Raw genomic sequence first — 12,398 nt, forward strand, 5'->3', positions numbered from 1 at the left:
CATTGCTACCACCAACCTTCATATAATATTTTTAATTTTATTTTAATAACACATTAGATTAACTTTGTATTGTATTAAATTTCATACTAATTTTTAAAAATAAAGAATACTTTACACATTCAGATGTCGGAAAACAAACAGTCTTAAGTCTTAACTCTTGATAATGTGGTATTGAGACCTTAATACAACATCTTAGTATTCATATGTGTATTTAGATTTAGACATATAATTCTTAATGCAAATCTTAATATTCAGACGTTCATTCAGATTTTGACGTCTTAATTTTAATAAAAACAAATGAGACCTTAGTGATTCTTTTGGTGTTTGGAGAGAACTTGATTTGACATTTTCAAAATAATAATTATTATTTTTCACTCTTTTAGGATAAATTCATCTTTTATTAAAAGAATCTCAATTTTATCTTAACAAATACTCCATCCGGATAAAAAAAAGAGTCCACTTATCAAATCAAAAAAAAACATTAACCATGTTTTTCTATATTTTCCCCTATTAAGTGTTGTATGATCAAATTCAATGCTTATTTAATTAGCGGTAATTTAATCAAATTACCTATTTTTGTCTAGGAGTTAGTGTTTTCTTAAGAGGTATGCAAATGGATAAGTGGACTCTTTTTTTGATCCGGAGGGAGTATAAAATATATTTTGTTAAGTTAAATTTTTATTCAACTGGTTGTTCCATCTAAAGCGGTTCTGATTTAAATTATAAATATTTAAATTGAGTTTTTCGTAACTTTTCTACATAATTTTACAGTTATTATCTAAATTTTAAAAAAATATTTACTTATTATCTCCAAGATTATACGAGGTTTTTTTAATGCTATATACTTAGAGCAAAAAAAAAACTGAGAGAAAACTTAAAAGGGAAAAGAACAAAAGCGGGAAAATCAAAACGCCAAAAATTTCAGCAAAAAGAAAGAGGGCATCTTTTCAACTTAGGTTTTTCCACTTCTTTTTCCGCAAAAACCTTTCCACTCTTCTTCACTGATCCATTCCATTTTCACAAAAAGAACTGAAAAAAGACAAGACTACGAACAGAGGGAAGCTAAGATTGAAGTTGCAACATATTCAATTGGTATCTAGGAGCTTTTCTTTGAGATCTTCCCCCAAACCCTTTTCTATCAATCCACACCAGGTATAATTTTCCTAATAGCGAAATATACCCTGAAATTCTATCTACTTTGTTCGGAATTGAAATTTATTTGATCTTAACTGTGTTAGATAATCCTTTTCTGCCTTTTTATTTTGAATATCTAATTCTCGTGTTTTTAGGGCATTTTTCTTATTAATGTAAATACGTGAAATTTCAGATGTTTGTGTCTTAAGTTTGCATCTTTTTGTGATTTATTTTTTGTTTGGGAGATTAAGGTTTCCAATCGCATAGTTCTTTTTTTGATTTTTTTCTGGGTTTGAAATGCAAACTGTTTTGTTCTTTAGGGCATTTTTTGTTATACTGAATGTATATAATCGAAATTTCTTGTTGTCTGTGTCTAAAGTTTTCATTTTTTTGGGACTTATCTTTGTTTGAGGAAATTAATATTTCCAATTTTTTGTCTATTCACGACTATGGCACTTTTCCCCCTCATTTGGATTATGAAAAATTGGTTGCAAATTATGGAGATCCTTCTAAGTTTCTGAAATTTTAGGAATTCACTTTACAACTAAACATAGTCAACATAATATTTAAGATATGTGACTATGTTATTAATTAACCCATAAACTATAAATTTTGTTGCAAATTGTAGTTGCTTAATTTGCAAATTGTGGTTGCTTAATTTTCAGCATCTTTCCGTTAGAGTTCTTGCCGTTGGAAAATTGGTATGTATTTCAGCATTTAGATGCTAGCAAATACAAATAATGACTTAAACAACATTAACTTTGTTTATTTCATTTGCAGGAAGTTTCTCTTGGTAGACCACCCACCCGTCATAAGGTATGGAAGAAGACCCATACGAAAATCGAAGACGGAAAAGAAGTTTGGGTCTCGCCATGGGCAGAGGATACCTATGTATGCTCTAAACTTACTTGGAATATATTTGGCTAGTAATATTATTTTATGGTTCCTGGTAAGAGTTAAGACTCTACTTCTATATTTTGCTATATCAAATTGAAAACAGATGCAAAACTGTGTATTTCAAGACGCTCACTTCTTATACTTACCTAACAGCATGCTTATACCACGAAATACTCATTGACTTACTTTTTTCGCCTGAGATGTATACGGGCCTTTTCTACTGACTTTGCAAATATATGTGGCAAGATAGCAAGAGATTACAGGTTAATCTGCATTGATTCCAACATATTGTAGGTATTTTAAGATAACTTCCGCATATGATCTTAAGTCTACCTTGTCTACTTTTAGCATCATAGAGTCGCAGGCATGGATCAAACTTAGAGGGTTTGGAGATCTACATAGGTTAGAGTTGGATGTTATTCACCAACCGATTTAGGTTGCTTCATATAGTATAACATCTGCGGCATTGTATCCAATCCTCTGTTTGTTTGGCATTAATCCATTAATGCCACATCAGTGCTAAATCTGGTGGTCTTGTTGCAACTTGCATGAAGTTGTGAAGTTTGGTCATATATCAGAGGAGGGAAAGTAGTGTGTTGTGATGGAAGAGTGGGAGATGCCATGAACTTGGAAGTTATTCAGAATTTCAGGTGCCCGTCTCTGGGGAGACTTTGGTTCTGCAATTTTTTAACTTGTTTGAGAAGCAGTCTCTGTCAATATCAGAGAATTAATGGGGAACATAAATAAAACTCTCCACCAGTGCTTGTTAGAGTGAAAATAGCAAAAAGGAGACAAGGGTATCAGGGCTTTAACCGAGAAGCGAATTGCACACTTATTGAAAGGAAGCACATATTTAATAATAAACATTAAATAAATTAAAATCTTATCAAAAATAACATTATAAGCAGATGTGTCAGATTAAGAAGTAAAAAAGCTAATAAGTTACTATAAAATATACTAACAATAGAGAAGCTGACATGAATCACGGAAAGCGAAATTGTTTGCATATCTCTGTCAAAAACCGAGCCTACTGGATAAGTGTTACACTACACGACAAAGCTGGACGTGTTTTTCACCAAGGCTAACAATGTTGAAAGGAAGCACCTATTTAGATCACATGGATAAAAGTTGTCTTAAGAGATTTAAACCTATTGGAATCCAGGCAAATATTTGATAATGCTAACTGGTGAACGTTGACGCTTAGATTTGTTGTTACAATTGCATGAAATCCAGTGCTTGTCAGGAGTCTTTTTAGTCTGATTAGAGACTTGTAAGTTAGTATAGGTATAAGTATAAGATTAAGAGAATTTCTAATTTATTACAAAATCTCTAGCATTGAATGAATTGGACCAAAATGGTAGGATGATTCACGCACCCCAGCAACAATAGTTTGAAAGTGAGGCATAATTAGTGGATTAATTCTCTTATATAATGACCATTGAGTATTGACATATATATCTAGTTGCTAGAAACGTCTTCCTTTAGCCCCATAATCATAATTGTTGGTTTCTCTACCATTCTGTTAATCATGGCTAATCTATGATGGTATCCTGTGTTGACTAAACGGATATGTATTGATCTAAAAGCTATGGTATATTAAAGGATAAGAAAAAGTTTCATGCTTTTTAGTGTTATGAGAGATTTGAGTGTAGCTGTAATTAGGATACTATTCATCTTTTTCAGTGTTATGAGAGATTTGGGTGTAGCTGTAATTAGGATACTATTCAAGGGGAAAGCTCTCTTTCCCAACCAAAAAGCTTAAGCAGTAGCATATTTTTGTAAACTTAGTTATCCCAGCACCTTAGTTAACCATTAACTTGTCATTTCTACCACTATCTAATCCATATAACGATGTTAGTGATTTTCTGGAACTTTTGGTTTATACTCCCTCCGGCTCATGATAAGTGTCCACTTTGCCTTCTTATTTTGGTCCAAAATAAGTGTCCATTTGCATAATCAAGAAAGAATTAACTTTATTTTTCCAGAGTTGCACTTATTTAAGTGTTAAGTGACTATATCCCAATGTGTCAAGTTAATAGTAAAATGCAAATTTCAATTAAGGGTAGTTTAGTCAAAACAATCTATTCTTTTCGGAGTTAGTATTTTCTTAAGGGGTGTGCTAAAGGTTAGGTGGATGCTTATTTTGAATCGGAGGGAGTAATAAATAGGGTTGATGAAGGTTTCTTATTAGAAATTGTTTTTAAGGAATTCAATTGAAGAAGTAAGCTTAAGAGCAAGGATTTGTTTCTTATGTCAGAATTGTTGAATTTATTATGCAGCTGTAAAACCTGAAATATTTGTTGATTGATGCATCACGCATCGTTAGCCATATATTTCTCTTCTGATTGTTAAGGCATGTTAGAATTTTATCAAACCGGTGATTTGGCTTTTGCTTATTTAGTTCCAATAGACAAGACTATTTGTGTCTAGTAAGGCGAGGGAATAGGAAAAGAAAAAGACTATGGGAAAACTTGAAAATGGACACGTTATGACAAGCCTTGTATGAACTGTAAGCTCTTCTAAAGAATAGAAGCTGCCATAGGCTATACATCCTCTACCCTCTGAACTTGTGGTTTATTTCGTGCAGTTATTCTTTCATTTATATAACGATGTTTATAGCAAATTAGGAAATGTTGAAATATTAATTGTCGTCATTGAATGTATTGTGCAGGAGGTACTTCCTAGATTATCTCCTCGTCTTGGTGTTGAGGCAAACTAGAGCAATGTTTGATTTTTGGTAATACTTTTCTGCCATTTATCGATGATTTTGGCTATCATTTCTTACCTCCCTGATCCATAAAAGTGAACCTTGTCTATTAATGTTTGCTGAAGGACAAATGTATTTGTTAACTGTCACTTAGTCTTACCTACTTTCTCAAATTGAAATCAAATGTAAAACTGCAATGGCATACATTTTCTGATTATCACTTCTCAGTTTCTTTTTGCACTATCAAATTGAAAACAGATGCAAAACTGTGTATTTCAAGACATTCACTTCTTATACCTACCTAATAACATGCTTATACCACGAAATACTCATAGACTTACTTTTTTCACCTGAGATGTATAAGGGCCTTTTCTATTGACTCTGCAAATATGTGTGGCAAGATAGAAAGAGATTGCAGGTTAATACCTTTGAAGCTTGGACATTTCATACTTATATTAGTCTTATTCACATTGACATAAATCTGCTTTGAAAATATATGTTGACAAGTGAAAACAAGATTTATCTTACATGACACCTTGGTTTAAGATTCAAATATTCTGAAACCTTGGAGATTCTGCCCATCCGAACATCGGCTGGGCAGCTTACTAAAAAGCTACTCAAGTAAAATGAAGTTATCTTGTATTGTTTTTTTCCCTTTTCAGAATTTCTTTTATACCGTTTGTTTATATTCTAAAGTTTACTTTTCGTGTAGAATCGATATAATCTGGAGAGGATGTAGAGGTGAGGTGACCAGAAGCATGGAGACGATGAGGATCAGGAGAATAGACAGCATCGAGAGGCAGAAATGGAGTATTAGGTGTCAATTGTTATTTTTTTCAAACTTCTGTTATTTTGGATCGTTTGAAGTCTAGTGGGATGCTTTTGATATATTTTGCATAACGTCGAAGTTGGTTGGATAATTACGATGTTTGTTGGCTTAATTTTAATGCTTGAATCATTTCAGAGTATTTTTATTATTGTTTTGATGGCTATTATTGGCTTTTTTTCTGTTTCTATTGAAATCTTTTATATAGCAGGTGGTGCGGTAAAAAATAGGTATTGCTTGCCAAAATAATATCAGAAATACTGAGGGACTTACCGATAGAGTCCCTCGGTAACAAGTGTAACTACAAATCTCAGATTTTCAAGTTACCGAGGGACATCCCTCATTAATTTTCAAATATCCAAGTACTTTGAATTTACCTTACCGATGGACATTCCTCAGTAAATGAAAAATATAATTGTTAAATATTTATATTGATCGAGGGTTGTCCCTCGGTGTATTTAAATTTTTTAATTTAATTAACATTAATATATCGATGGATGTCCCTCGGTAAATATATATCAATATTATATATATTTTTTAAGTACCGAGGGGCGTCCCTTGGTATATTTAATTTTGCATGAATATGAGGGAAGGGAAGTACCGAGGGATGTGTGAGGGTCTCCATCGGTATTATTTACCAAGGGTCAAAGTACCTACAAGCCTAGTATCGATGGCGTCTCTCGATAAATCCTGGTTATCGATGGATGTCCCTCGGTAAATTCCATAGGTAAATCAGGAATTTTTAGTAGTGTATCGTCTGAATATTTATGGCAATTGAAGCCTGTCACTAACTTCGTTTAGTATGTGTCCATCTCTAAATTCATAAGGGGAAGTAAACCGAGCCCTACGCCATCATTTGTCTTCGTGATACTCATGGCACAGAACCTGGCCTCTAATACCAGTTGTTAGGCTGAATCCGCTCAAAGATACTCTTAACATGGTGTGATATTATTTGTTTTAGGCCAAATCCGTACAGTTTTTCTCAAAAAGCCTCACACCTTTAAGAGATCCTACACCTTATATGTGGCTTCCCAATTTTTAAACTATTAATGTGAGACTTTGTTCACACACCCAACAATTTCAATAATATTTGTGTATAATTTAGGAAAATATAACTCTTTTGCGGTATATATTCATTTTTTATTTGGCTATTGAAATCACATTCCGCAGTGGTTGGAATAGCTCAAAAAATCCAACTCCTTTATTTACTTCATTGCCCCCAATCCTTTCTCATACCTCTAATGAAACATAATGATTTCATGTTATTTAATTGATTAACTGGTTATCCCTCTCCGTTCGTATCTACAGGTGATGAGGGCGAATGGAGCTAGGAGGGGGTAGGGATGGGCATGTGGCGTGGTGAGAAGATAATCACAATGGAATGTCACCTATGAAACTTATTTTTCCGATTAGGAAAGTGTTGCAAAGTACCACATCGGCGGTTTAACGGATGTCTGGTCTCCTTATATGGACATGGGCAATCATTCCCTCGTGGGCTAGCTTTTGGGGTTAAGTTAGGCTCAAGATACATTTCTTGAAGGAAAAATTACTTGTTGCAGCTTCTTCTAAGAGGTAATTATTAATATTAATTAATAACTACCTTTTTTAACAATTACATTTCGTAGCTACATTTTCATTTCATAGCTACATGATACATTAAGCGGTTGTAGCTGGAGTGGTTATTGAGTGTGGGCTCTGCCTCTGCCCCCTCGCAGGTTCGAACCTAGCTGACCACATTAAATTATTTTTCTTACATATTTTTCACAGCTTCTTCTCCTTGTATCTGAGTGTATTTGAGTGCATTTGGCTCATATGTCTTGTATCTCATATGTATTTGGCTTCTTGTCTTGTATCTGAATGTATTTGGCTAGCTTCTTCTTCTTCTTCTTGTATCTGAGTGTATTTTGTTATGTGTATTTGACTCATCTATCTTATATCTCATATGTATTTGACTCATATGTCTTGTATCTCATATGTATTGGCTTGTTGTCTTGTATACAGTGGATACAACTGAACAGTGTATTTAAATACACTGAAATACATCAAATACAATGAAAAGCCTAATGTAGCTACGAATTGTGAATATGAAAAAGGTAGTGATGGATGGTTAATTGCTCCTAAAAGGTAGTTATTAATGTAAGTTGCCCTTTCTTGAATTGCATGGTATCAAAGCAGAGCCCATCCAATGATTGTTTCATGATGTCGGGCTCCCAATATTAAATTGCCCACACACCAGATGTTTAGCCTTGGGCGTGAGTTGGGGTGTTGAAGAGTACCACGTCGGTGGTTTAAGGGATGAGTGGTCTTCTTATATGAACTTGGGCAATTCTACCCTCATGAGTTAGCTATTAGGATTGAGTTAGGCAAATTTTAATTAAAACAGTTTTTGTAGAATAATTTCCTCCTTTCCAAACACACCCTATATATGTCACTGTCTTTCTCTTTACACATAAAATTATATACAAGTGACTGGATATATGAGTCTGTTCAACTTTGAAGCAGCTTCAGGGGATTCATATCAGTGGCGGAGCAAGGAACTTGGGGAAGGGTGTGCAAATTTTGTTCTCACTTGTGTTAAGGGTGTGCAAAATTAAATATATACACATAATCGCTAATATTTAACCTATGTACACCGCGTAATTTTCCGGCAAAGGGTGTGCACTTGACCACCCTTCGCCTAAGGTGGCTCCGCCCATGATTCATATTCTATCTTCTACTAGTAACTTTGAAGAATAGTCTTACTTGTATTCTTACTTGTATTCGGACGCAGAGTTAGATTGTTGGGGTTTCAGTTCAATTGAAACCATATTCACTTTCAACATAGACCATATTGTGTGTGAAAAAAACTGAAAAGTAGTGTAGATATTAAACTTCGACTCCATTTTTCAAGAAACTTAAAACCTTATTAAACTCATTCAGTTTAAAGTTTTTAGGGCAATTTGCAGGATTGCCCTTCGCTGGAGGTGGTCTTTAATTTTTACCCCTCAAAATGGTGGTCTTTAAAATTTGCCCTTCTGGCAGAATTTGCATGGGCACAGGCAGAATTTCTGCCCATGCAAATTCTGCCTCAGGCAGGTGAAATTTTGGCTTGCGATTTTTTTTTTCTTTTTTAACTGAGCTGGAGTTCGAACTCACCACCTTAGGGTGTTAGGCGAAGAGCAATACTTAAAGACCACCAATTTAAAGGGCAAAAATTAAAGACGACCCCAAATGAAGGGCAATCCGTGCAAAAAAAAAGAAGTTTTTATCCGATTGTACAACATTTTGACTAACGGGTTAGCATACGCAGGAACAGGGAGCACATATACCATTTTGTAATGAAACTGAAATTATAATATGGTGCAAATCACTGTTTGGACTGAGGCAATTAAAACTAAAAGAATTTGAAAATTATGATATACTTCCTCTTAATTTATGTAACACTCTTTTCTTTTTATTTAATCCTAAAAGACGGCGTCTTTTTATATTTAGTAACAATTTGATTTAAAACGACTCATTACCCCTAATAAGATGATTTGTAACAAGGGTTGTGGTATAATGACTTGTATTATTCCATCCTTAATCAAGAGGTCTCAGGTTCAAGACCTCTTGGGTACGGAGTCACCCTAGGTAGGGAGTGTCTTGCCCCCCAATGTGAGACTCCTCGGCAATTTGAATTCAGTCGGGCCCCAATGCGGGTACGGGACACTGAATGGGAAAAAAAAAGATGATTTGGAACCATAGAAATTTCTTAGGCGTGTTTTTAAACTACAGGTTTCAATTTTTTTTCCTCTGAAATTCCGTGTCCAATATCTTCACATAAATGGGACGGCGGGCGTATAATCTATTATCTGTGCTGCCAACTTATGCTTACAGATGAACGAGAACAGTAAATTAAAAGAGTATTACCAGTTATGCATCACATACATTTACAGTTACATAAGTTGTAAACAATTTCTAGGTAATCCTGTTAATTTACGGAAGAAAAATGAAATGAAGATGAAATCTGAAGAGATTTGTAGGGTGGAAACCCTAGAAGTGAGAGAGAAATGAATTAGGGATCTTCGTTCATAAACTGATCCGAGAATTACATTTGCAAAATGTGTACAAAATACAATTCTAGTCCTATTTATACATCTTTAAAAATGTGGCTACAAATTAAATTAAATGAACAGGCCTTGTACTGAGTTGGGCCTCTGTCTTTGATGTTGTTGGACTTCAACACCCCCCTTCAAGCTGGAGGGTGGAGAGACACCCAGCTTGGACAAAATCGCTTGATGTTACACACCGGTGAGGGACTTAGTCAATATATCAGCAAGTTGAGAGTGAGTGGAGATGTAATGCAGGGAAATGAGACCAGCAACAAGTTTTTCCCGTACAAGGTGACAGTCGAGTTCAATATGTTTAGTCCTTTCATGAGCCACTGGATTCCTGGCAATGCTGATGGCTGCCTGATTGTCACAGTGAACAGGAACAGGAGAGGTAATAGAGATGCCAAAGTCATGGAACAAACGAACTAGCCAAGCAACTTCAGCCACAGTCATTCTTAAGGCTCGATATTCAGCTTCAGCAGAGGACAAGGAGACAGTGGGTTGTTTCTTAGACTTCCATGAGATAGGACTACCACCTAGTGTAATGAAATACCCAGTGACAGACCTCCTAGAGATGGGGCAAGCAGCCCAGTCAGAATCAGAGTAGGCCGAGAGAGAAAGATCAGAGGAGGCATTAAGGAAAATGTCTCTATCAGGGTCTTTGGCCAAGTACTTAAGAACATGTAGGGCAGCCAAGTAATGGGAAGATCTGGGAGCATTAAGGAACTGGCTGAGATGTTGTACGGAGAAGGACAGATCAGGTCTAGTGTGTTGTAAGAAATTAAGTTTCCCAATCAATCTACGATATGCCGTAGGGTCAGATAAGAGGTCACCAGAAGTAGGGGTGAGTTTGGTGGACAAATGAAGAGGGGAAACAGAGGAGCAATGATATTCATCAAGTAGTTCCCTGGTGAACTTGTGTTGGTTAATAAACAGGCCCTCGGGGCATTTGGTGACTTCAAGTCCCAGAAAATAGTGAACAGTGCCCAGGTCCTTAATCTTGAACTGCTCATCCAGAAATGATTTGAGAGAGTCCATCTAAATGGTGTCATTACCAACTAATAGAATATCATCCACATAAACAACAAGAATTACAATAGAATCTCCAGATTTCTTAGTGAAGAGAGAGTAGTCATTAAGACTGGGAACATAGCCCTTTGAGGTAAGGGCAGTGGACAGCTTTGCAAACCATTGTCGTGAGGCCTGTTTTAATCCATACAAGGACTTCTTAAGTCTGCATACTAGCTGACCAGAGGCATTAGAGGAAGGGGACACAGTGAGGCCAGGAGGGATTTTCATATAAACCTCTTCAGAGAGATCACCATGCAAGAAGGCATTATTGACATCCATTTGGTAGATAGTCCAAGAGAATTTTGCAGCAAGAGCCAGAAGACACTTGATGGTGGTAAATTTAACAACAGGAGAAAAGGTCTCAGAATAGTCAATTCCAGCTTTCTGAGTATCACCCCTAATGACTAACCGAGCTTTATATCTTTCAATGCTCCCATCTGATTTGTGCTTAATCTTGTAGACCCATTTGCATGGTATGGCCTTTTTGTGTGGTGGTAAGTTCACAATATCCCAAGTGTCATTGGCTTCTAAAGCCTGAAATTCCTTAAGCATGGCAGCCTGCCAAGCAGGGTTGGACACATCCTGTTGGTAGTACATAGGTTCAACTGGACAAGACTCAGAGGGTGTATATGGTTTGTTAATAGGGACAAAGTAGCAGATATAGTCCTTGAAATGTGCAGGGGTATTTCTGATAACCCTAGAGGACTGTCTAGTGGGTTGAGAGGTAGTGGAAGATGGAATAAATGGCTGTGGAGGTGAGGGAATGTTCAGTTGGGATGTTGAATGAGAAGGAGCAGTAGGAGCAGAAGAAGAAGGTGAGGGGTTGGGAATAGAAGATGAAGGAAAATCATGGTCATAGCAAGATGTTGAAGGAGGAGGAAAATAGCCAGAAGAGGGAGAGGTGGAAGGGAAGATATGTTCAAGAAAGGATACATCTCTGGAATAGATGATGGTGTGTTTGAGTAAGTTGTAGAGTTTATAGCCCTTTTTTCCTACCCCATAACCCATCATTAGACAAGGAATAACTCTAGATTGCAGTTTGTGTCTAAGTGGTGTGGGAACAGTAGCATAAGCCAAGCAGCCAAATGATCTAAGATGGGAATAGGAAGGGGGATTGCCATGAAGTATCTCATAAGGTGTTTTGTCAGATAAAATAGGTGAAGGAAATCTATTTATTAAGTAGGTAGCATGGAGAACACATTCCCCCCAGAACTTTGTGGGGAGTTTGGATTGGAAAAGTAAGGCTCTTGCAGTTTCAAGGAGGTGCTTGTGTTTTCTTTCCACAACCCCATTTTGTTGTGGTGTGTGTGGGCAGGAAGTTTGGTGGGAAATGCCAACAGAAGAAAGGAATTCAGCATTGACAGAGGAGGAACCAAGTTCAAATGCATTGTCAGTCCTTATGGTTTTGATAGAAGTGTTGAATTGATTGGAGACCATAGCTTCTGAAATTCTTTATTATCATCAAGCCCCATTAACGATGGTAGAATTTGCTCATACACTCCATCTTCTATAAGGTATATTGTAATACTATGTACGACATATACAGTCAAACCTCTCTATAATTGTCATTCATTATAACAACATTTCACTATAACGGCCTGATTTTCTCCGAAATCAATTTTTCATGTTATATTTTACTTCTCTATAACAACATTCTACCTACACTACCAAAAACGCGCGTTTTAGCCACGGT

At 36.0% G+C, this 12,398-nt stretch overlaps 1 long non-coding RNA gene across 2 annotated transcripts; it reads left to right on the forward strand.

The window, feature by feature from the left end:
* The first annotated feature begins 886 nt into the window (after positions 1-886).
* Positions 887-5,750, forward strand: LOC132638630 (uncharacterized). Of its 2 annotated transcripts, none has more exons than XR_009581834.1 (4): positions 887-1,152; positions 1,915-2,083; positions 4,703-4,768; positions 5,451-5,750. It is a non-coding gene; the product is annotated as an uncharacterized LOC132638630 (long non-coding RNA). The 2 variants fall into 2 exon arrangements; XR_009581835.1 differs by having other exon boundaries at positions 1,915-2,025.
* Positions 5,751-12,398: the final 6,648 nt, after the last annotated feature.

This window comes from Lycium barbarum, chromosome 4 (assembly GCF_019175385.1).
Source record: "Lycium barbarum isolate Lr01 chromosome 4, ASM1917538v2, whole genome shotgun sequence".
Classification (NCBI taxonomy): Eukaryota; Viridiplantae; Streptophyta; class Magnoliopsida; order Solanales; family Solanaceae; genus Lycium; species Lycium barbarum.